General features: G+C 45.3%; 1 long non-coding RNA gene and 2 other non-coding genes across 4 annotated transcripts; all 3 read right to left on the bottom strand.

Annotated features, from left to right (window-relative positions):
• Positions 1-3,797: 3,797 nt before the first annotated feature.
• Positions 3,798-3,916, bottom strand: LOC143124930 (5S ribosomal RNA). The gene has a single exon (XR_012987180.1). It is a non-coding gene; the product is annotated as a 5S ribosomal RNA (ribosomal RNA).
• Positions 3,917-21,485: 17,569 nt separating this feature from the next.
• LOC143124486 (uncharacterized) lies at positions 21,486-22,179 on the bottom strand. Of its 2 annotated transcripts, none has more exons than XR_012987043.1 (3): positions 21,944-22,179; positions 21,625-21,861; positions 21,486-21,528 (listed from the first exon to the last, which is right to left on the bottom strand). It is a non-coding gene; the product is annotated as an uncharacterized LOC143124486 (long non-coding RNA). The 2 variants fall into 2 exon arrangements; XR_012987042.1 differs by having other exon boundaries at positions 21,495-21,693; positions 21,781-21,861.
• Positions 22,180-23,255: 1,076 nt separating this feature from the next.
• LOC143124925 (5S ribosomal RNA) lies at positions 23,256-23,374 on the bottom strand. The gene has a single exon (XR_012987175.1). It is a non-coding gene; the product is annotated as a 5S ribosomal RNA (ribosomal RNA).
• Positions 23,375-23,563: the final 189 nt, after the last annotated feature.

Below are 23,563 nucleotides of genomic sequence, written 5' to 3'. Positions count from 1 at the left end.
CCGCAGCACCTTTGTGTAATCCTCTGCCACGGGTATACAGGGTGGTGGGCTATTGTGCGAGACGCCTTCCCAGACGCCCCCAAGGGAAGCCATGTCTGGCATAGGGGCCTGAAGACCCAGGATCTTGGAGGCACTCAACACCCGTGACATCAAGGAGCCGACAGGGACCTCCCCCGGCACCGTGGATTCATCAGTTGGCTCCACCATGTCTGAATGTAGCTCATCCAGGAGGCCGTCCCCGCTTACGTCATCAATCGTAGAACGAGGGGCATGGAGTGACAGCATATCCACATCACCCAGATCAACATCCGCACCATGGCTCTCAGGCCTGGATGAGGAGAGACTTTCCTGGCCAGGGGGCAGAGAAGAGGATGACGTGCCCTGGAGACCCTCCAGCCAGTCCATCCTCCTAGCCAGAGCCTGGAGAGCTGAGAGAATCTGAAGCGACTCCGTGCCAACACACTCGGTCACGGCAGCTGGAGCCGGGCGTTTAGCAGGTCCAGGGACCTCCACCTGACCAAGCCTGGAAGGGGACTCATGTTGCTGGTCCCATTTACGCTTGTGCGTATGCTTACGGTCATGCCTATGAGAGTGGGACGGTTGGTCGGGTGAGCACCGCCTGTCCCGTCTGCCCTCACGCACGTGTCCGCATGCCTGGTCAGCCCGGCGGAGCCGTTCCTCCCTAGGAAGGTCACAGGCTGTGCTGCAGGGGCTGTCGAAATCCTCCAGGAGGTGGGCGGCCCCAAGGCAAGCGGGACACTCTCTATGCCCGTCATTGGGGGCCATCGTGGCCCTGCAGACTCTGCAGTAGTGTGCCGCCATAGCCTACCACAGAAAAACACAATGCAATACAATACAATACAATAAGGTACTTACCTTGGCCGTTCAACGCACTGGGTCTGCAAGCAGCAGCCCGTAAAAGAGATACAGCAGTGGTGTAATACCAGTACACGGGTGGCCTGAAGCAGTGTGCGGACACGCTTAGCAGGCTCACACTGGCCCAGCTAGCTGCGGACAGCGGCGACGGGGTATAAAACAGATGTACAAAGAAGGCGGCCACCAGTGCGTGAACGCACGCGCCGACGTACACCAGTGGACAACTGGCAAAGAGACACACAGCAGCCCGCACCTCGTGCAAGACTGCACCTAGCAGACACAAACAGCTAAACTTACCTTTTCAAGTAGCCTAGCACACAACAACAAAACTATCAAGAAGCACACAGTAACAGTAGCGCCTAAGCGGCCGAGCACATATGCGCTGATCAGGCCCACACAGGTTCCGGCTGCCAGAGCAGTAAACAGAAATAATAACGGTGGCCCACGCCAGTGCGCGAACGCACCCAGCAGGCTCACACCAAGCCCCACTAGCCGCGAACAGCCAGATAAGGTACACAGTAGTTAACAAAAAAAAACCCGGAAACCTGGCACACACAAAGGGAAACAACACCGAAACGGCGGCCCGCAGCAGTGCGCGAACGCAGGCAGCAGGCTCACACTAGCCCCTCCGCCGTGCGGTATAGGGCGAACTCAGGAAAGGCGTCAACACGTTAAACAAAGTTAAATGAAGTTTCCCGAAAAAAACACAGGTTACATGCAGACTAACGAACACAGTCAAAAGCAAGAAAGCAGTGAAAGTACGTACTCACGTCTCACAGGTCTCAGATGAGGCGATCAAGGTGAGAGACTGAACCGGGAGCAATCTCCGCTATTTACAAGCTCGAGTCGTTCTGCTTCCGGAGGTCATGGGCATGACTTTGTTGACATATGGTCTCGGTGATAGGCAGAATGAAGGTGATCATTCCTTTTTTAGACCGTAGTGACGGTCAGAGTGAGGTCGAAACAGATCTTTTCATTATCATCATTTGGTGCATGTAAATTACAAATATTTACTTTTTCATTGTCCTTTTCAATTCTTACACTTAATATTTTCCCCTCATTATCACTATATATTTCTGTTACTTTATCACACACATTCCTTTTAATTAAGAATGCCACTCCTCTTCCTTTTTTTCCATTATTAAAAATAACTTCTCCGTCCCACCCCCTTTTTAAATCCTTCCACCACATTGGCTGTCCAGTTAGTCTCTTGTAAGATGATTATTTCACTTCTTTCAGTGTCCTTGATCAGTCTCTGTAGTTTCTCTGGGTTCACCCCTCCTCTTAAATTTAAAGAAATAAAATTAAGTCCCATTGGCAAGATAAATAAAACAGAAAATCTAATAAAAAACAAAAATGAAAAACTCCCCCCCATTAATAACTATGTCTTTTTCAACAGACCCTCCGGCACTGGCAATCTTAGTCTTCTTTTCTCTTGCTCAGCCAGCTTTTGTATTAATTGTTGGCTTTAACCTAGTTATTTCAAAATTTACAGTTAAATTAGTGACTTAACTTTTTCTTTGCTTTCCTTACATTCCTCACCTTTGAAAGGAGTCCAAGTTCCTGTTTGTCATTGTTTTCCTTCTTCTTTTCAATGTCCTTTTCTTTATCTTTATCCTCTTTTCTTTGACTTTGGATTCTCTGCATTATTCCAGCCTCTAAAAGCTCTGTAACCTCCCCCTCCATAGATGCATCCGTGTAATCCACAGCTTGCTCCTGCCTCAGGACCTCAACCTGAGGCGGCTGAGCGCAGGGGAGATCATTCTCATCTGAAGAGGAAACTGGAACATAAGGCCACCATCTTCCTCCACATCTCTTCTACATTCACACCTTATGCATGCACGGTGGCAATTTGGGCACTTGTCGGCGACACACTCCCGTGCGTAATGTCCTTGTTGCAGGCACTCCCTACATCTGAAATCCGGACAATCTCGCAGTACATGACCTGGATTCATGCATGAGCGACAGATCTTCACTTGTCGATCGTGAATCACCCTACAGTACTGGGGTCCGTCGGGAGTGTCAAACTTGACCGAATAAGGCAAGGATGTCACTTCTTTTGGAAATGTAACTTTTATAAAGCGTGTTCCATCCACCACTTTCGTACCTGGATTTCGTAAGCGTCGCCGTAACGGAGAAATGGGCTCCACTCCCCAGCGGTACAGCTTCTCTAGCACTTCACCATCAGTTGTATATGGTGGCAGGTGTAAAAATGAGACCATTATTTCATTCATAAGCAGTCTTTTCGTTTTCACTACTTTCCCATCATACAGAAAGCCCTCTTCCAAACGCTCACATGCATTCTCATCCTCCAATGTTGCTTCAAATTGCTTATTTGGTCTCTCGGTCTTAGTGCCAACAATTTTCCTATCCCCACTTGCTTTTCGAGTGCCTTGATTACATTTATAGGCATAACATTCTCCATACTTTACATTTCCAACACGATTGTTAGTTCTCTCGTATAACTTTTTCGTTGTGATATATTTCTTCCATTTTGCTGTCTTATTTCCCCATTTTGCTTGTTCTCCCCTTCTTCCTCCTCATGTTCATTATCAACAGTCAATTCTTTTACATTAGCACAGACTTCATGTTCATTGTCCTTTTCATTTTTATCTTTATTCAAGCCTTTGTTTTTATCCGATTTAGTCAGTCCATTATCATTCACATTCACGCTGTCTTTTTCATTCCTTTCATCAGAACTTAAAATCACATCCATTTTCATCTTCTCCTGAGCCTGTCCATTGTCTTTTGTCTTTGCAATTCTTTTACCAGGAACTTGGTTTGAAACATAATCCTTACTCGTACTTGCCTTCTCCATGTCTATTTTCTTTGTCTTGTTTTTATCCAAATTAAGAGGTAATTCCAAGTTGGGTTTGCATTTTGTCTTTCCGAGTCTGATGCCACTGGCTGAAGGAGAGAAAAGCTTACGGCACCTGGTATTCCCAGGCGGTCTCCCATCCAAGTACTAACCAGGCCCGACGCTGCTTAGCTTCCGAGATCGGACGAGATCGGGCGTGTTCAGCGTGGTATGGCCGTAAGTGAAAGCTACTCGCCAAAATAGTCTACTTAAACCTCCTCCTGCCCGGGAGGGAGTCAGACGCGTGTTAACCGTCTGCCTCTCGGCACTGATAGCGCCACAAAAAGGTTTCATTACATTACATTTCACATTCTCAATATTACATTATGACAATATTACAAATTCATTCTAGTTATTCAACATATACGAATCTGCAAGAAGATGACTTTGTACAATTATATACATACAGTACTAAAAAAGCACACATTAATGTACAGAGCATTTAGGCAATTCTAGTCTCACCCCTCCCATGTAATCAGGATGAAAGGATTGCTGAAAACAAACATTTTGTTAAAACACTCAACATCACCACTGGAACCGAAGTAAGCATACAATGTTTCCACCACTCTTCTCAACTTTGTTTCAAACAATTTACAAATGTCTATAGACCTTTCTCTTTTTCTAATTACTGCCCTTCTTATCCATATTGAATGCCTTGCTACTGATAGAAATATGTTAAGTGCCTGATTGTTTTTTCCCTTTTGTTTTTCAAGAATTCCAAATAAAAACAATGTTTCCCAGTTTTCTTGAATATATGTTTCTTTTTGTCCAAAACGCATTACTATTTCTTTCACCATTCTAATGAAACATTCTAATTCTTTACATGTAAAAAAAATATGCTTTAGCCCTTCTTTCTCTTCCTTACACACTTTACATTGCTCATCTTTCACAAAACCCATTTTAAAAAGTCTCATTTCATTTAAGATACAATTGTGCGCCAGAGGAAAATCAAAATTTTCCAAAAGTGGACACTTCAAGGAGATTCTTATATTAGTCCAAATGTCTCCCACATTTAAATCGTCAAACATTTTAGCCCAATACTCATTTGCTTTTGGTTGTCTAAAAGCTTTATCCCTGAAATAGACATAAAAATTCTTCAGCACACATATATCAAGGGGTGTTTCTAATTATTTGATAAATATTTTCATTGATTTCTCTTCTTTCTTTTTTACATTACATTGAATTGTCCACAACCATTCTTTTGGTATTGCTTTCTTGATGATATCAAAATCTTTCTTGATTTTCTCTCTTGTATAATCTTCATTCACTCTCTCAATCTCATCAACAAATGCTTGCAACGGTAGGAATCCAGATCTTACCTCAAAAAGGAGGTCTCTTATTCTACGGAATCCAGCATCAAACCATTGTTTTGAAATACCCCCATCCCCAATATGCATATTTGGGTTGAAAAAAATGGGTTGATTAAGGATTTCTTCTCTCCCTTCTGGCTTAACATGCACATTCTCAATAAAATCCCCCCATGCCCTTAACACTTCCCTGTAGAACTCAGGGATTCCAACAGTCATGTAATCCTTCATCTTCATCCATAAGATTGATGTCCCCATTCCAAACTGATTGTTTAAAAAGTATAGCATAGTTCCTTTCCACTCTTTATTCTCCTCTCCCAGAAAAAGTTTAACCGTTTTAACCCGTAATGCCTTCATTCTTATGCTTGGATCAAATAACCCTAAACCCCCCTTCTCTACTTTTCCTACTAGCGTATCGTATGCTATCTTGGATGGCTTACCATCCCAGATAAAATCTCTGACTATTTTCTTGAAGTCATTAGCTACAGTTATTGGTAGATCACTGATCCAAGGACGTACCAGATTTTGGATAAAAATGTGAAAAAAGTGTGAATCTTTCCTTTAAGAGTTAAACTTCTCATCCTCCAGAAGGCCAATCTGTTTCTAACTTTCCCAAACATTTCCTCCCACATTACCTTGGTATTCTCCTTTTCATTTGGTCCTACTCTCACTCCCAAAATTTTGAGATTATTTTTGACCTCCTTAAAGGGAAGAGTCATTGATAAATTATCTCTATTACCTATCTTTAAAATTTCAGTTTTCCTCATATTCATCTTAGCTCCTGAACCTTTACTATATAAGTCTAGGACTTTAATTGCTTCAATAACACTTTGTTCATCCTGTAAAATCAGAGTTGTCATCTGCGTATTGGTAAATTTTTGTCTCTGCATTATTAAGGCCATCAATTACCACACCTTTGACATTACTGTCAGCATTAATGGCTAGTCCTAAGGGCTCAGCCACTAAAGAATATAGCAATGCTGATAGTGGACAGCCCTGCCTTATTGATCTTGTTAAACAAAAGAAATCAGTTAAAAAACCATTACATTTCACACAGCTTTTGGCCTCTACATAAAGAGATTTCAAACATTTTATTATCTTTTTACCAAAACCAAACTTTTCTAAAACTGCAAATAAAAAACTGTTCTACCCTATCAAAAGCCTTTTCTAAATCCGCACTAATTAAGTAACCACTCTTTCCCTCTCTTTCCATGAACCATAATTTATCTCTGACACTATTTACTGTGTCAGAGATATCCCTCCCTATTACTGCATAAGCTTGATTTGTTTGAATAATTGATGGCAGAACCTGTTTTAGCCTATCTGCCATTATCTTAGCCAATATTTTATAATCGCAATTTAGAAGACTTATTGGCCTAAAATTATGAAGCTCTTCCTTATTTCCTTTTCTTTTATAAATTATTTTAATCACCCCTCTTGTCATGGTGGGGCTAAGCGCTCCTCCCTCCCATACCTCCTCAAAAACTAATCTCAAAAAAGGCATCAAACAGTGTTTAAAAACCTTATAAAATTCACATGGCAATCCATCTAACCCAGGACTCTTTCCATTTTTCATTCCATCAATTGCTTTTTCAATTTCTTCATTTTCAATTTCTTTGTTACACATTTCTTTATCTTTTTTACCAACTTTTTTAATTATGTTATTCAAAAGAGATTTATTTGCTTCCTCTTCAACTCCTTGTTTAGTGAATAGATTGGAATAATAATGTTGTAGTGAATGTGACCGGCATAATTCACCTTTGTTATTAAGTGTGGTTCTACACACCGTTCATATTAAACTAAGCACTTTGTTCTGTCTGTAGTTACTTCATGTAAGTATAACTGTTCAGGGATCGCGGTCCCTTTAAATGTTATGAATATGTGATGACGTGTAGCCCCATGCCTGTTTTGTTGCTGGACAGCGCCATTTTTGATTTCAGTGTTTTTTCCTATCAAAATAAACGACACACGAATTCGTGTGCTCAACGTGAGAAATTGTCTCTTGCGATTTACTGCAATTTCCACAATGTTGTATTTCCCTAAGTATATTTTCTCTATCTATTATCCTTTCCCCATCTTCATTTTTAATGCCTTTAATCTCTTCTGCTTTTTGTCTATTCTTTTCCAGATCAAAAAAGAATTTTGTACATCTTTCACCTTCTACCATATATTTAGCTCTGCTTCTTATCATTGCTCCTTGATATTTATTTTCTTCTATTTTTCTAAGTTCATCTTCAAGCTCTACCACTCGTTCTATGTCTTCTTCTGCTCCATTTTTTTTTAGTTTTCTTATTTCATTCTCCAGTTCTTTCCTTACCACTTTCTCCCTGCTTTTCTTGTTTTTACTTATTTTTTTACAGAAGTCTATTGAATAATTTTTAATATCATATTTCAAGTTATCCCACCATATTCCCAAGTGGCCCATATATGGCCATTTCCCTGCTACTGTTAGCAATTATTTCTTCAATTTCCATTTTATACACATTATCCTTGAGAACATCAGTGTTTAAAATCCACACTCCAGGACCCCTTTCCACTTTACTGAGATCTATCTTAAACACAATAAAGTCATGATCACTAAAACCACACCTTTTATAATAAATACCTTTGATATGGTCCTCAAAACTACTATTTGTTTTCTGCTATATTTTCGCACTCCTTTGTTTCTTTCCCTCCACACATCTTGCATATTATAATCATCCATTACATTTTTTAACTCATTTCCTCCTCTTTCTGCTTTAAAAACCATATTATCAGCAATGTCTTCTTTGTCCAAAAACGTATTAAAATCACCCACAATCACAGTTTCCCCCCAATTTTCTAATAACCCCTTAAGTTTCTTAAAAAAAGAAACCTTTTCTTTATCTTCATTTGGTGCATGTATATTACAAATATTTACTTTTTCATTATCTTTTTCAATTCTAACATTTAAGATTTTCCCTTCTTTATCACTATACATTTCTGTTACTTTATCACACACATTTCTTTTAATTAATATAGCAACTCCTCGTCCTCTTCCTTCACTGTTGTTAAAAAAAACCTCCCCATTCCATCTTTTCTTGAAACCCTCCACAACCACATTTGTCCAGTTTGTCAATAATGTCATTTTTTTCAGTTTCTTGAACCAGCCGTTGTAACTTCTCAGGGTTTATCCCTCCCCTTAAATTCAAAGAGACAAAACTTAAACCCATTAAACAAATAAATAAAAACAAATATCTAACAAAAAATAACTCCGATAAATAAGAACAACCCATTTTAAGTCAGTTAGTCCTCCCCTCCTGCTAGAGTAACTTCCAACCTTCTCCTTCGGCTTTCTTGGGCTTCTAGAGCCCCTTTAAGATTAACTGTCGGTTTAGGTGCAGATCTAGGTTGTTTAAAAGAAAGAAGTCTGGAAAAAAACCCACCCTCATCTTCTGTGTCCTTCTTCCTCTTTTTGTCATAATTAAAATCCATGTCCATGTTTTCACCTTGTGTACCCTGCGTGTTGTTTTCGATCTCCGTCTCTGTTTCCAATACCATCGACATGTCCAAGCCTCTGCCTGCACTTCCCGACACCGAGGACGTCAACTCAACGGACTGTTGTGTGCACGGGAGGCTCTCCTCCCCCGAGCTGGGCCTACCCTCCTGCAATATGGAGACAGCTTCTCTCCCCTCTTCTGCTGCAGCACTGTCGCTGACTTCTCCTTCGTCCTCCACCTCCGATGTTCTGCAGGTGCATCGAATATCCGCTCGACGGCAGTCAGGACATTTTAGTGTAGTGCAGTCCCTCGCGAAGTGTCCCTGCTGCAAACATTTTCTGCAGGTGAAGTCTGGGCAGTTTTTCATTACATGATCAGGTCCCATGCACTGCCTACAGATTTTAACCTGGTTGTCATGAATCACTCGGCAATATTGCGGACCCTCCGGTGTATCAAACTTTACGATGTAGGGCAGCGAGGCGACCTCCTTAGGAAATAATACTTTAATGAATCTTGTGCCATCCGCCACCGTCGTACCGGGGTAAAACCGCCCTCTTAAGGGTAAGATGGGTTTCACTCCCCACCTGACCAATTTATCCAAAACTTCCCCATCTGTGGTATAGGGAGGTAGATGTAAAAAAGAGACCATGGTCTCATATCTGCGGAGCCTTGTAACCTCCACCCACTTCCCATCATAAGAGATCCCCTCCTCTAAAATCTCTAGACAGTCAATATTATCGAAAGTAGCCTCGAATTGTTTTCCTTTTGGTCTTAGGGCCATGAGCTTCCCAACACCCACCAGTTTCTCGATTTCTTTTATCAGTGCGATTGGATTCACCTGTACCAGATCTTCTGTTTCCAGGATTACAGACAGATCTCTTGAAAAATGTTCTCACTTCCCCTCTCTTTCCGTTCTTGTTGGTTATTTGTTTGGGTATCCATCACTTGTTTTTCATAGTTGGGTGCCAAGCAGCGAAGCTGCGAAGGCACCCATTGTGTTTCTACGTTTTCTTCCCTATTATTATTATTCCGTCATTGAAGTCAATGGCAGCCCATAGAACCGACTGGTGAAAAGTTTTGAAATTTGGCACAGTGATTGGACACAGTCCCATGATTCATTTCACCAAGTTTCAGGTCGGCACCTTGAGCACTCTAGCGCCACCACCAGGCCAAAGTTGGACATGCGTTCATGCACGTAACTTTTGACCCGTTCACCCAATTGTCAAAAATGAGGTATCGTTGGAATCCCTGGACCAAGCCGAGTTCAACACACCCTATGACATCATTTTCCGTCATGATGGATTTTCCGCCATTTTGGATTTCATCAAAATCACTTAAAACGTATCAGAGGTCACAAATTTTGTCCGATCGACACCAAACTTTACAAATATCATCTACAGACCATGCCTCATTAATGCATTGCTTTTTGTCTTCGGAACTAAAACCGTTCGTGCGTAACAGCCAATCGAAATTTGCGGCGAAGCCGCCAAACAGGAAGTGAGCTCATATCTCAGCAACCCATTGATCTATCATAACCAAACTTAGTCCATGGACTCAGGACCCAATCAGGGGGACGCTCAAGAAATCTGGTGACCTTTGACCTCTAGGGGGCGCTGTAATTAAGAAACATGCCTTTTGGCCTGTAGCAGCAGTTGTGCTTAGAATTAAAACGCACTAGTGGTGTCTGGTACTACTGTTGAAGGTCCTTAGGCCGACCCAAGCCAACTTGTGATGTCATCATAATTGATTCGGCCGCCATATTGGATTTAATCAAAAACACATACAAGTTTTCGGAGGTCACAAATTTCAGCGGATCCTCACCAAAAATGGCAGAGACCATCTTCAGACCATGCCTTATCAGTGTGTTGCTTTCTGGAACAATTGACAGAAGCATTCGGCTGTAACAGCCAATCGAAATTTGCGGCGAAGCCGCCAAACAGGAAGTGAGCTCATATCTCAGCAACCCTTGCATGTATCAAAGCCAAACTGGGTGCATGGACTCAGGACCCAATCAGGGGGACACTCAAGAAATCTGGTGACCTTTGACCTCTAGGGGGCGCTGTAATTAAGAAAGATGCCTTTTGGCCTGTAGCTGCTGTTGTGCTTAGAATTAAAATGCACTAGTGGGTTCAGGTAATACTGTTGGACGTCCTTAGGCCAACCCAGGCCAACTTGTGATGTCATCATAATTGATTCGGCCGCCATATTGGATTTAATCAAAAACATCAAAAAGTTTTCACAGGTCACAAATTTCATCTGATCTTCACCAAAATTGGCACAGACCATCTTCAGACCATAACCTATCAATATATTGCTTTCTGGAACAATTGACAAAAGCATTCTTCCGTAACAGCCAATCAAAAATGATGGCGAAGCCGCCAAACAGGAAGTGAGCTCATATCTCAGCAACCCTGCCATGTATCATAACCAAACTTACTACATAGATTCATGAACCCATTAGGAGGACGCACAAAACATTTGGTGACCTTTGACCTGTAGAGGTTGCTGCAATTTGCAATATTGCATTTTGATCGGTAGTTGCTGATGTGTTTCATCGATCCTTTATTTTTTGATGTGAAACTGATGACAACATTTTCCATCCAGTTCATTCTAATGCGTGCGTGCAAGAGCGGGGAGGGGCAGGACGGGGTGGGACGGGCAGGGGTGATTAGGTGGGGGGCTGGCTGGCGGAGGCGGTGGCAATTCTCAGCCCTGTTTCAGCCCTACAAAATCAGTTATGTTTTGATGTGACACTAGTTGAAAGTGTTGATCGCGGATGTCTGCTGAGTTCTATCTTGTCGCCATGGCTACTCCAGCCTATACTGCTTGGCCCCCTCATTGCTGCTTGCAGCTATATTTTCCATTGTTTTCTTCCACGACTTTCACCGAATCCTTCACCACCTCCTTCTCCACACTTGCCTTCATCATGCTTTGTTCACCATAGTTTCCATCTTTGTTTTCGTCCACGACTTTCGCCGCTTCTTTCCTCATCATGCTTTGCCTTGTCGTTGTGTTCAGAACTCCATCCATGCTCTTAGTCGTTGTACAGTCCGTGTCTTTTACCGTGTATTTCTTAGGCATGCTTTTGGGAATGTCCATGTCTTTGTCAGGGATTCCGAGTCGATTGCCATGAGGTCCATTCATCTTCATAGCTCCCAAAAAACTCAAAAAATAAAAACTCAAAAATAAAGATTTAAACGAAAACAAATCTTCAAAAAGTTTCAAAACGAGGGAGCCTTTCTCCCTCCACTGCAGCCACCGACAGCACACTGAAGCTCAACAAAAGGGGCGTGTTCAGCGTGGTATAGAGCATCACAGTCCCGCCCCTCCTCTGAGAGAGCTTAGTTTCCGGAAGTAAATTTCCCATTCATTTCTCCCATTGACGTTTTGGAAAAATCCGTATCTAAAGAGTTTTAGAGCATGTCTTAGGCTAATCAGCTACGGCGTAACTCATAAGCATACAACATATCATTTCGAGTGAAAAAACGAAGAGAAAGTCCAAAAAAAGTCAAAGGTACAAGACTGTGTACATATTTTTATTTCCAAGCAAAGGAACTACTCATCCCATAAACCACCTTGCCTCACTGAAAAATATATAAGCAGCACGAACCAGCGCGAAATCACTTCCAACCATGTTTCCAATCGGCGATAGCACGCGAACCCTTTCCTCCAAACAATGATTTGTATATAGTTAATAGCAGTTATTTCAGGAGTAATCGTGTAAATAATAGTGTTTTGGTATTGAATGTTATATTTACCATCGTGTATTTTATATCGTGTGTGTGAAACCGGTTAACGTTAACGTTAGCAACATTGTGCAGTGCTTCATATCTGACTGCCATCCTGATGCATGGACCGGTGCATGGTCTGCTCTTGGACCACCATATTCAGTTTATTAACTTGCTGTGAATTATTACACAAAATGTTCATTAAATGTACGAAGAAGTATTTCTAGGTTAATGATTGATGATATGGCTCGTACAGTATGAAGGCTACAGTAGCCTAGCTAATGTTACTAGCATTACCAACTTCCCTGCAAAACTCACCACACAACTTCGTAGGTTTGATAGGTCTTGTTCCTCATGCTGGCCCTTACAAAACCCACAAGCTGACCCTCGACACACAACAGTCAATAATGTGACCCGATTTAAAGTGGTTTTCACCCCTTTGGACACTCTTGATTTCGTCCTTGAAACAGTGAAATATTCACGGGGGCATGGACGGTTTGCTAACCATTGTACTGCAGTGTCTAGCCAGTGGTAGCATCCAGCCTGTGCTAGTAGCTAGCTAGTTCAAAGTGTGACGTGGCAAGGAAATTTGGAGTCGACTACGCCACCTAGGGGGTTACACCCTAGGACCAGTTACACTATATTCCCTATAGTACCCACAAGGCAACACAGATTCGTACACTCTTAGGCCAGAGACAAGAGTTAAGTTAACATAATTTATTGATACATACAACACAGATTCAACCATAAAAACAATGCATCAGGTTACAGGAGACGCCTGGGTCAGATCTACTGGATGGTTAATGATGGCAACCACACTGTTACGCCGTAGCTTAACCTGTGACCCGTAATCAAAGGGAGTGGAGCAGGGCAGGGGCTTACCACAGCGAGCAGGATTTCCAAAAAAAAGGGAAAAAGGAGGGACCCAGAAGACACGCACCACACGTGAAGGATAATGACACTGCAATTACACTGCAATTCAGAATAGGCACCCGTTGTACACAGCAGAGAAAAGTGAAGGGGGAACTCCGCCACCTGAAGGTTGGCCTGCCGCCTGTGGGTAACCCACCACACCTGTCCGGAAGAGGGAGAGCGAGAGAGAGAGAGGAGGAACAGAGACACAAGAGTTGGTAAAAGGCTTGACAGTAATTATATGGCGATCATTCATTCACCAATAGCCTATTTATCAAACTAGGCTAACAAGGCTACTTATCTCAGGCAGGGGCAGGGGAGGCAGTCAGGCTGTCCACCAAGGCCCAGAGGTTGATCCTGACAGTGAAGCTGCCCTGGTCACAGTATGCATACACAAACACACAATCACAATCACAATCACACAATCACAATCACACACACACACACACCTCAAAGATACCAATAGGCCAACAGTTAGAAAAGCATGCGAGTCAAGCATAGGGAGAAACAGTACAGCACTGCATAACCGCATGCACCAAATCAAAGAAAACAACAAACAAAATAAACATGCAGGTTAAACAAAAGACAAGACAACACACCAGGTATAGCCGGCGATAGGCGCCAAATCAAAGAAAACACAGAATAAACATGCAACTCAAGCAAAGGACGGGACAACACACCGTATAGCCGCCAAATCAAAGAAAACAACAACCAAACGTAGGCATGCGGGTAGAGCTATAGAGAGAGAGCAGTACACCACTGCGTAGCCCCATGCGTTAAACTACAAATAGTTCCCAGCAAAACTAGGCACGCCGTTCAATCCCGACCGTATGAAAACGTCATCCACAAATCCACAGCACAACAGAACAGCAGCCTTTCCAAGGCGTGAAGGCACTTGACTGTAATCCACTTCACACGACTGTAAACATGAGCCACATTCCAATTAGAATTAAAGTTAGCAACAATTTAAAAGACTAACAATATTAAGGCTAACATTTGTAATGCATCTACATACCAAGTGGCGATGAATCCCCTCTCTGGGACCGCAGGTCATGAAGTGAGCTTATGCGAGGCTTGGCTACGGCTAGCCGCAATCCGGAGAACAGATAGTTTAGTAGTGGACAGACTCAATTTAAAATACAGGGCGGTAAATGAATTTAAACTAACCTACCTCCAGCTGATTCCCACCGAGCACCCAGCGTCAGAGCTCGCTACAACAGCCTTGCCAGTGAATATGGACCACTCAAACTGACTATAAAAACGTGGAGAGGGAAGTATTACATTCATGAAAGGCACAATGACCTACGACAGGGCTGAACGCCAAAATAGCTTACCTTAGTTAAAACACACTCGTCGGAGAAGTGGCTACACAAACCAACTTGCCACCACACGCCACCGAGTAACGATGGGCACCCCGGAAGCAAAACAAAGACAGGAGAAAGTACCTCCCGGTGATATCCGCTAAGCTAAATATCCAAATAAGAGTCCGCCCTGCAATTAGGGTGATGGTAGCTCCACCAATCACGCACAGAGGAAATGGCACAGAAACGATTGTGGAGGTGTAACCCAATCTGCCACATTCTACCCCCCCCTTTTTGAGTCGTCGCCCCGACGACGACCTGGGAGCCAGAGCTTCAGTAGATATTAAAAGCAACATCTGTTGCAAACTGGCTAATACTGGGCCCCGGTGGTAAGGTTACCTGCCTTCTATTACCTTGGCAGATGGTAAATATTGGAGTGCTGGCCGGCCGTGGAACGCACAGTCCGACGTAAGCCTGCTGGAAAAGAACTAGGGGCTTCGGCCAGGGACTCAAGGGTCACTGATGGTGGGCTTCCAACTTGGACTGAGCTATCCTCAGAGGCCGGCCCCTCCTCTAGGGGTGTTGGCTCAAGGGGCTCTGCCGCAACCGCAGAACTTGGTTCACCCAAAGGGACTGGCGTGGCATGTGAAACTATCAGCCATAGGTCCTCTTCCCTGGGAGGATCGCTAGCAGGTAAGGGTGAGGCTGTCTGGGGTGGAGCCAGCGGCGGCTGGGCCGCAACGGTGGGGGTGACTTGGGCCTTTAACATATCACGGTGAACATTCCTTGCCTTCTGCAAGTCATTGACCGGGGCAATCGTGTACACCATTCCCTGCCCCAAAGGTGCTTTTAGCACCTGATAAATTACCGTACTCCAAAGGTCCTGGATCTTATGTCGACCTCTAGTACTGTGGTTCCGAAGGTAGACTAACTGGCCCACCTGTAGAGGGGCCTCACGAACCCTTTGGTCATACCGGTCTTTGCGACGATTAGCCGCGGCTAGCAAGTGCTCTTGCGCCCCGTTAAAAGCCAACCGAAGCCGTCTCTGGTGCTCCACCACCCAGTCCTGCACCGTTCCTGGCACTGGGTCCTGGACCCTTCCCAAGAGAAAATCTATAGGGAGTGTGGGTTCCCGGCCAAACATTAGGTAGAAAGGGGATTCTCCCGTGGTTTGGTGAGGGGTGGTGTTGTAACAATAAACCATCTGCGGGAGGCAGCAAGTCCAATCTCGCTTCCTTGTTACTGGCAAGGTGCGTAAAAGGTTATGTAGGGTCCTATTAAAGCGCTCGCACTGCCCATTACCGGCTGGGTGATATGGGGTAGTGCGAGACTTCACCACACCATACAGGGAGCAGAGCTGCTGGATCAGGTTACTTTCAAAGCACCTACCCTGATCAGAGTGGATACGGCTCGGAACACCAAAGCGGTAAAACCATTCATTCAGGAGCACTCGAGCAACCGTTGTAGCTCGCTGGTCCTGTGTAGGGATAGCCACGGTGTATTTACTAAACACGTCGGTCAGAACCAGCACATTTTCTACCCCATTCTGGGCCGGCTCCAACAAAGTGAAATCGATGGCCACAATCTCATTAGGCCTAGATGCCAACAGGTGGCCCATAAAGCTGTGGGGGACCTGTCCAGAGTCTTTTGCAACTTGGCACCGATCACATTCTCGACACCACTGCTTGACATCTGAGAACAGACCGGGCCAATAACAGCGGCGGCGTACGAGTTCAGCTGTGCGTTCAGCACCTTGGTGGCCATGGTCTTGATGCAGCAATTTCAAAGTGTCTGGTCTGAGGACTGCTGGGAGAAGGATCTGTAAGTTTTCCTCACCCCCATCTGAACGGAAAACCCGACGATGTAATACTCCCTCATATTCTACTAAACGATCCCAGTAACGCAAAAACCCCAGAGCAGGCTTGGTGACTAGTCGCCGCTCTTCAGGAGTAGGTGGGGCCTGTCTCCTCCAGAACTCCAATACCTCTTTCAAGGCAGGATCACCCTCCTGCATGGAGCGGATATCAGAGGGGGAGTGACCAGGGAGAACCGAAATTACTGACTGTGTTGCTGACACCACCGGGCTTGGTACTGAGGTTTGCTGCAGGCAGGCCGGGACCGATGTTCCCGGGAGACTGCACTCACCTAGGCTCGCACTGGACATATACTGCCTGGACAGAGCGTCTGCGTTTTTATTGCTACGGCCAGAGCGGTACTTGATCTCAAAATCAAAAGCCGCAAGCTGAGCTGCCCATCGGTGTTCGGTGGCACCCAGCCTGGCCGAATGGAGGTAGCTTAGGGGGTTGTTGTCGGTGAATACAACACACTTGTGGCCCAGCAGGTACTCTCTAAATTTCTCGGTCATGGCCCACTTGAGCGCAAGGAACTCCAACTTCATGGAGCTGTAGTTGTTCATATTGCGCTCAGTGGGCCGAAGACACCGGCTGGCGTAAGCTACGGGCCGGACAACTCCCTGTTGTTCCTGGGAGAGAACTGCTCCGAGACCACTGTGACTAGCGTCAATCTCCAAAACAAAAGGCAGAGAGAAATCAGCGTAAGCTAGAACTGGTGCAGACACCAACCTGGCCTTCAAGGCCTCAAAACTCTCCTCACACTGAGCTGTCCATGCAGCCTCAAGACCTTGGCTAGATCCACGCTTGGATTTCGCCCCCGAGAGCTCCGCCACTAGCTTATGGAGGGGGTTAGCGAGCTTTGCAAAACCCGCTACAAAACGCCTGTAATAACTGGCAAACCCAAGGAATGAGCGTAGTTCTGAAATGTGGCGGGGCCGCTGCCACTGGGCTACCGCCTCAATTTTACCTGGATCGGTGGCAACTCCCATGTTGGAAATCACGTGTCCAAGATACCCAACCTGTTGTCGGAAGAACGCACACTTTTCCAATTTGGCCTTTAAGCCTTCTTTATGAAGCCGACTAAGAACAACTTCTAGCCGTTGTAAATGCTGGGTGACAGAGGAAGAGAAAACAACAATGTCATCCAAATAAAGCAGCAAGGACTGGCATTGTTGATCTCCAAACATTCGCTGCATTAACCGCTGGAATGTGCTGGGAGCGTTGCATAGTCCAAATGGCATTCTATTCCACTCAAATAAACCGAAGGGTGTACAGAATGCAGTCTTAGGTTTATCTGTCTCCGCGACTGGAACTTGGTTGTACCCGCTTGCAAGGTCCAGCGTAGAGAACCACTGGGCCCCTGCCAGCGCATCCAAGCTCTCTTCAATACGGGGTAAGGGAAAGGAGTCCTTACGTGTCTTACTATTCAGGAGGCGGTAGTCAACACACATGCGTAGGCTCCCATCCTTTTTCTTAACGAGAACAATAGGTGACGCGTAGGGGCTACAACTCTCCCTCACTACCTGCGACTCAAGGAGCTGGTTAATGTGAGCCTTAACCGCCTCGTAATCTGAGGGGGGAATGCGTCGATGCCTTTGCCGAACGGGTACATCATCAAGCAGTGGGATGTCATGGGATATTAAATTGGTACAACCCAAGTCTCCGTCATGAGCTGAAAACACAGTGCTATACTTATGCAAAAGCCTCCGTGCCTCTGTCTGTTCTGGCTCAGACAAGGCTGACAGATCAACAGATTCAATCCTATCCAAAACAGGGCTTGTTGCTTCTTGTGAGGCCAGAGTGGCAGTAATGGACCGGACTTCTGAAACGCCAGTAGGCAAGCTGATGACCTCTACGCTACTCAAAGAGCCCAGGCTAGCACGAGGATAAAGAAGGACTTCAGTTAGCCCTACGTTGACTATTGGGACATAGGTCGTGCCTCTCAGGACCTGGACCAAACAAGGTGAAGCCAGGAGCCCTGCCGGTAAACCGGAGTCAGGAGGCTCAAAGAGTGCAGTCTGACCTGAGATCTGCTCCGGACAGGTACTGGCAACCAATTTCATGGTACCACCGGCTATGCGCACAGCCCGTGGGCCTCTGACCCGGGCAATACCCATGCGAGTTCTTGGGGTCTGGCTTGCTGCCAAATGGCATCGCTGTAAAGCCTCAACGACCGGACCGGGAGCTTGTGACACAGGGGGAGAGTCAAAAAGCGAGGGGCCATGTGCTCCAAAAAGTTCGTGGTAGCACCGGCTAATCACATTCATGCCGAGGACCCCAGGGACAGCAGGTGGGCCTCCCGGAGGATCTTTCACTACCAGGACACCACAACGAGGCATTACCTTGCCACACAGGACCACATCCAACTCCAAGTAGCCAATGTAAGGGATAGCCAGGCCATTTGCAGCCTTAAGCTGAAGCCAGTGACATGACAGAAGCCGCTCCTGACCCCATGGTTCAAACTGCCGTAAGAAGAAGTCCTCAGTTACCGTGGATACCATGGATCCAGTATCCAAGAGACAAGAAACAGTGACTCCCCCCATCAAGACATTGATGCTTGGACAAGAAGACATAAGCCTAGATATCTCCCTACCCTGTGAGCCAGTAGGTACCCCAACTGAGCCGTGACTCGGCAGCTCAGTGGGCTTCAGTTTCCCGACTGATGGGAGGAGTGGGATGCTCTTAATAGGTTGGAAGGCGGACCAGAGGTGGAACTAGCTCGAGGGCGATAGGGGACTCGTTCCCCATCACATTCCCTAGCAAAATGGCCTGGCTGCTGGCACCGTCGACATATCAAAGGTCCTGGGTGTGGGGGCCTGCTAAGCAAGGGAGGGTTCTGCAGGGAGGCCACAGTCTGAGTGAGCTGATTAAGCTGCTCCTGCTGTTGCTTCAATAGCTCTTTCAACTCCCCCAACTCGCCACTAGGTGGGGGTACTGGAGAGGCTGAGCGAGGGTGACCGAGTACACCATACTGGATGCCATAGGCCGCTGGGAGCGAGAAACTACGTGCCCTAGCACCACCCGGAAACCCCTCTTGTTCCCATCTAATAGCTTCCCTACGAACGTCCAGCAGAGTAGCCAATGGCTGACGACGAATTAACTGCTTCAGTTCTCTACGAAGAGCACTGTCCAAGACATGCTCCACGAACTGGTCTCGAAGGAGAACATCAGCATTAGGCACACCACTAGGGGCACGCTGCTTGACCTGTTCCATCAAAGCCAACAGGGCCAGGGAAAACTCCTGCAATGTCTCCCCTTCCTGTTGCTGCCTAGAGAAAAAGGCTTGCTGAAGGGTGACATAGGACTGACTACAGCCATACAACTCCCTTAGGATGTCTAAGATCTTAACAGGGTCTACTCGCTCGGCACTAGAGCGATACTTGATCTCTTCCTTCGCCTCTCCTTCTAGATGATCAAAAATAAAGAAGGCCTGATCAACCGACGACAGATGTCTAGCGCGCATGCAAGCCTGCACCTCCTCTCTCCACTCCGTGACATCAATGCCCGTCTTCCCATTGAACATGGGACATTTTCGATCGCGAGGAATGACTACTAGCCGCTCAGTGACAGCAGGGGGCATAGGTGCGGGCCCGGGCGTGGGTGCTGGGCCAGGATTAGGAGCAGGCCGTTCTTGACGAAGGCGCTCGTTATCGGCTTTTAGTTGTGCAATTAAGTCTCGCATCTGTTGCATTTCTTCCTCCATGCTAACTAGGAGAACAGTACTATTCTAGGCGAACGATGCCACTTACGCAAAATAGGCCTTACCCTAAAGAAGTTCTGTGGCCCCTGAAACTGAGGCTGCTGTTCTGTTGCTGCCACAAATAACTAAGACTCACCGCAGAGTTTCAATGTTACCTGGGTGAGAATAGAAACAAGATTACGGCAAACCAAACCATATATCAGCAAAAAAAAAATAATAAATGAAAGAACTCAAGTCTCTGCCTTTAGGGAGTGAATCCTGCCGACTACGCCAAATGTGACGTGGCAAGGAAATTTGGAGTCGACTACGCCACCTAGGGGGTTACACCCTAGGACCAGTTACACTATATTCCCTATAGTACCCACAAGGCAACACAGATTCGTACACTCTTAGGCCAGAGACAAGAGTTAAGTTAACATAATTTATTGATACATACAACACAGATTCAACCATAAAAACAATGCATCAGGTTACAGGAGACGCCTGGGTCAGATCTACTGGATGGTTAATGATGGCAACCACACTGTTACGCCGTAGCTTAACCTGTGACCCGTAATCAAAGGGAGTGGAGCAGGGCAGGGGCTTACCACAGCGAGCAGGATTTCCAAAAAAAAGGGAAAAAGGAGGGACCCAGAAGACACGCACCACACGTGAAGGATAATGACACTGCAATTACACTGCAATTCAGAATAGGCACCCGTTGTACACAGCAGAGAAAAGTGAAGGGGGAACTCCGCCACCTGAAGGTTGGCCTGCCGCCTGTGGGTAACCCACCACACCTGTCCGGAAGAGGGAGAGCGAGAGAGAGAGAGGAGGAACAGAGACACAAGAGTTGGTAAAAGGCTTGACAGTAATTATATGGCGATCATTCATTCACCAATAGCCTATTTATCAAACTAGGCTAACAAGGCTACTTATCTCAGGCAGGGGCAGGGGAGGCAGTCAGGCTGTCCACCAAGGCCCAGAGGTTGATCCTGACAGTGAAGCTGCCCTGGTCACAGTATGCATACACAAACACACAATCACAATCACAATCACACAATCACAATCACACACACACACACACCTCAAAGATACCAATAGGCCAACAGTTAGAAAAGCATGCGAGTCAAGCATAGGGAGAAACAGTACAGCACTGCATAACCGCATGCACCAAATCAAAGAAAACAACAAACAAAATAAACATGCAGGTTAAACAAAAGACAAGACAACACACCAGGTATAGCCGGCGATAGGCGCCAAATCAAAGAAAACACAGAATAAACATGCAACTCAAGCAAAGGACGGGACAACACACCGTATAGCCGCCAAATCAAAGAAAACAACAACCAAACGTAGGCATGCGGGTAGAGCTATAGAGAGAGAGCAGTACACCACTGCGTAGCCCCATGCGTTAAACTACAAATAGTTCCCAGCAAAACTAGGCACGCCGTTCAATCCCGACCGTATGAAAACGTCATCCACAAATCCACAGCACAACAGAACAGCAGCTTTTCCAAGGCGTGAAGGCACTTGACTGTAATCCACTTCACACGACTGTAAACATGAGCCACATTCCAATTAGAATTAAAGTTAGCAACAATTTAAAAGACTAACAATATTAAGGCTAACATTTGTAATGCATCTACATACCAAGTGGCGATGAATCCCCTCTCTGGGACCGCAGGTCATGAAGTGAGCTTATGCGAGGCTTGGCTACGGCTAGCCGCAATCCGGAGAACAGATAGTTTAGTAGTGGACAGACTCAATTTAAAATACAGGGCGGTAAATGAATTTAAACTAACCTACCTCCAGCTGATTCCCACCGAGCACCCAGCGTCAGAGCTCGCTACAACAGCCTTGCCAGTGAATATGGACCACTCAAACTGACTATAAAAACGTGGAGAGGGAAGTATTACATTCATGAAAGGCACAATGACCTACGACAGGGCTGAACGCCAAAATAGCTTACCTTAGTTAAAACACACTCGTCGGAGAAGTGGCTACACAAACCAACTTGCCACCACACGCCACCGAGTAACGATGGGCACCCCGGAAGCAAAACAAAGACAGGAGAAAGTACCTCCCGGTGATATCCGCTAAGCTAAATATCCAAATAAGAGTCCGCCCTGCAATTAGGGTGATGGTAGCTCCACCAATCACGCACAGAGGAAATGGCACAGAAACGATTGTGGAGGTGTAACCCAATCTGCCACAAAAGGTTTAAGTACTTAATGGGGATATGAAGGGCTTTTTATATAGTTTCATATAAACAACAATTCATATTCATAGAAACAACAAGGTCACTAAAACATAATATATTTCATACCTGTGTTGCAGCATGTAGGCTAATGTTAGCAGCATTATAATGACATTCTAATGTCTGAAAGGCTAATGATTAGCCTATTGGCTAACTGAAAAGTTAAGTGTTCAAACTAGCATTTCCAGTGTTCTATTTGATGGTGTATTGGCCCTGACTAAGTTCGTGTGATATATAAGCCACAATCCTTGTTGATACAAGTACCAATGTTCGTCTAGAAAGTTTTTATTCACATTAAGAATTTCGCCATAGGCAGTAAAAGACTCCACCATCTTTGTCAATAATTTTCGCTGATTTCGTTTCAAACTATGACCTTAACGGCCTTTCCACCAATCAGAGGCATCACTGTGGGATTGTGGGATTGTTCAGGATTGTGGATAATAAGGTACTTATCCAAGACATCGTGAATAAAAGACATTCATCTCAAAACAAGGTTAGTGCCCCGTGAACTTTTGGCGTCTATATGAGCATACACAATCGCTTAGTACAGCCGTAGCTGGTTTTGAGTCTACCATGTGCAGTTAAGTTTTTATGGCTTATACCCAAATTGTCAATGGAGAAATTGCATTGAATTCTTACTTCCGGAAACTCCTGTGGGCGGGACTGTGATGCTCTATGGCCGTAAGCGAAAGCTACTCGCCAAAATAGTCTACTTAAACCTCCTCCTGCCCGGTCACACGCGTGTTAACCGTCTGCCTCACGGCACCGATAGCGCCACTTAAAGCCAGGTGTTGGCAGTCAACCCGTGCTGTTTTTTTTTCTTTCAACCAGTTACTCGCTTAGCCTAAAGCCTAGGCCTATATTTTTTTCAGAAAATACGCATGACTTTTATTATTATTTATTTATTTTTATTTTTTAAATCTTTTTCAAAAGGAGGCAGCAAACAGTCAAGGAAGTGCCTCATGGCGCACAGACAGACAAGCTTAAAATGATAAGCAAAGTTTCACTGGCTGAAGGAGAGAAAAGCTTACGGCACCTGGTATTCCCAGGCGGTCTCCCATCCAAGTACTAACCAGGCCCGACGCTGCTTAGCTTCCGAGATCGGACGAGATCGGGCGTGTTCAGCGTGGTATGGCCGTAAGCGAAGGCTACTCGCCAAAATAGTCTACTTAAACCTCCTCCTGCCCGGGAGGGAGTCAGACGCGTGTTAACCGTCTGCCTCACGGCACCGATAGCGCCACTTAAAGCCAGGTGTTGGCAGTTAAAGCCAGGTGTTGGCAGTCAACTCGTGCTGTTTTTTTTTTTTTCCAACCAGTTACTCGCTTAGCCTAA

This window comes from Alosa pseudoharengus, unplaced genomic scaffold (genome assembly GCF_046254945.1).
Source record: "Alosa pseudoharengus isolate Yale_2024_CS ecotype anadromous, Long Island Sound unplaced genomic scaffold, YU_APseudo_1.1 YU_APseudo_1.1_scf_15, whole genome shotgun sequence".
Classification (NCBI taxonomy): domain Eukaryota; kingdom Metazoa; phylum Chordata; class Actinopteri; order Clupeiformes; family Clupeidae; genus Alosa; species Alosa pseudoharengus.
The sequence above is the reverse complement of the archived record's forward strand: the minus strand, read 5'-3'. Positions and strand labels throughout refer to the sequence as shown.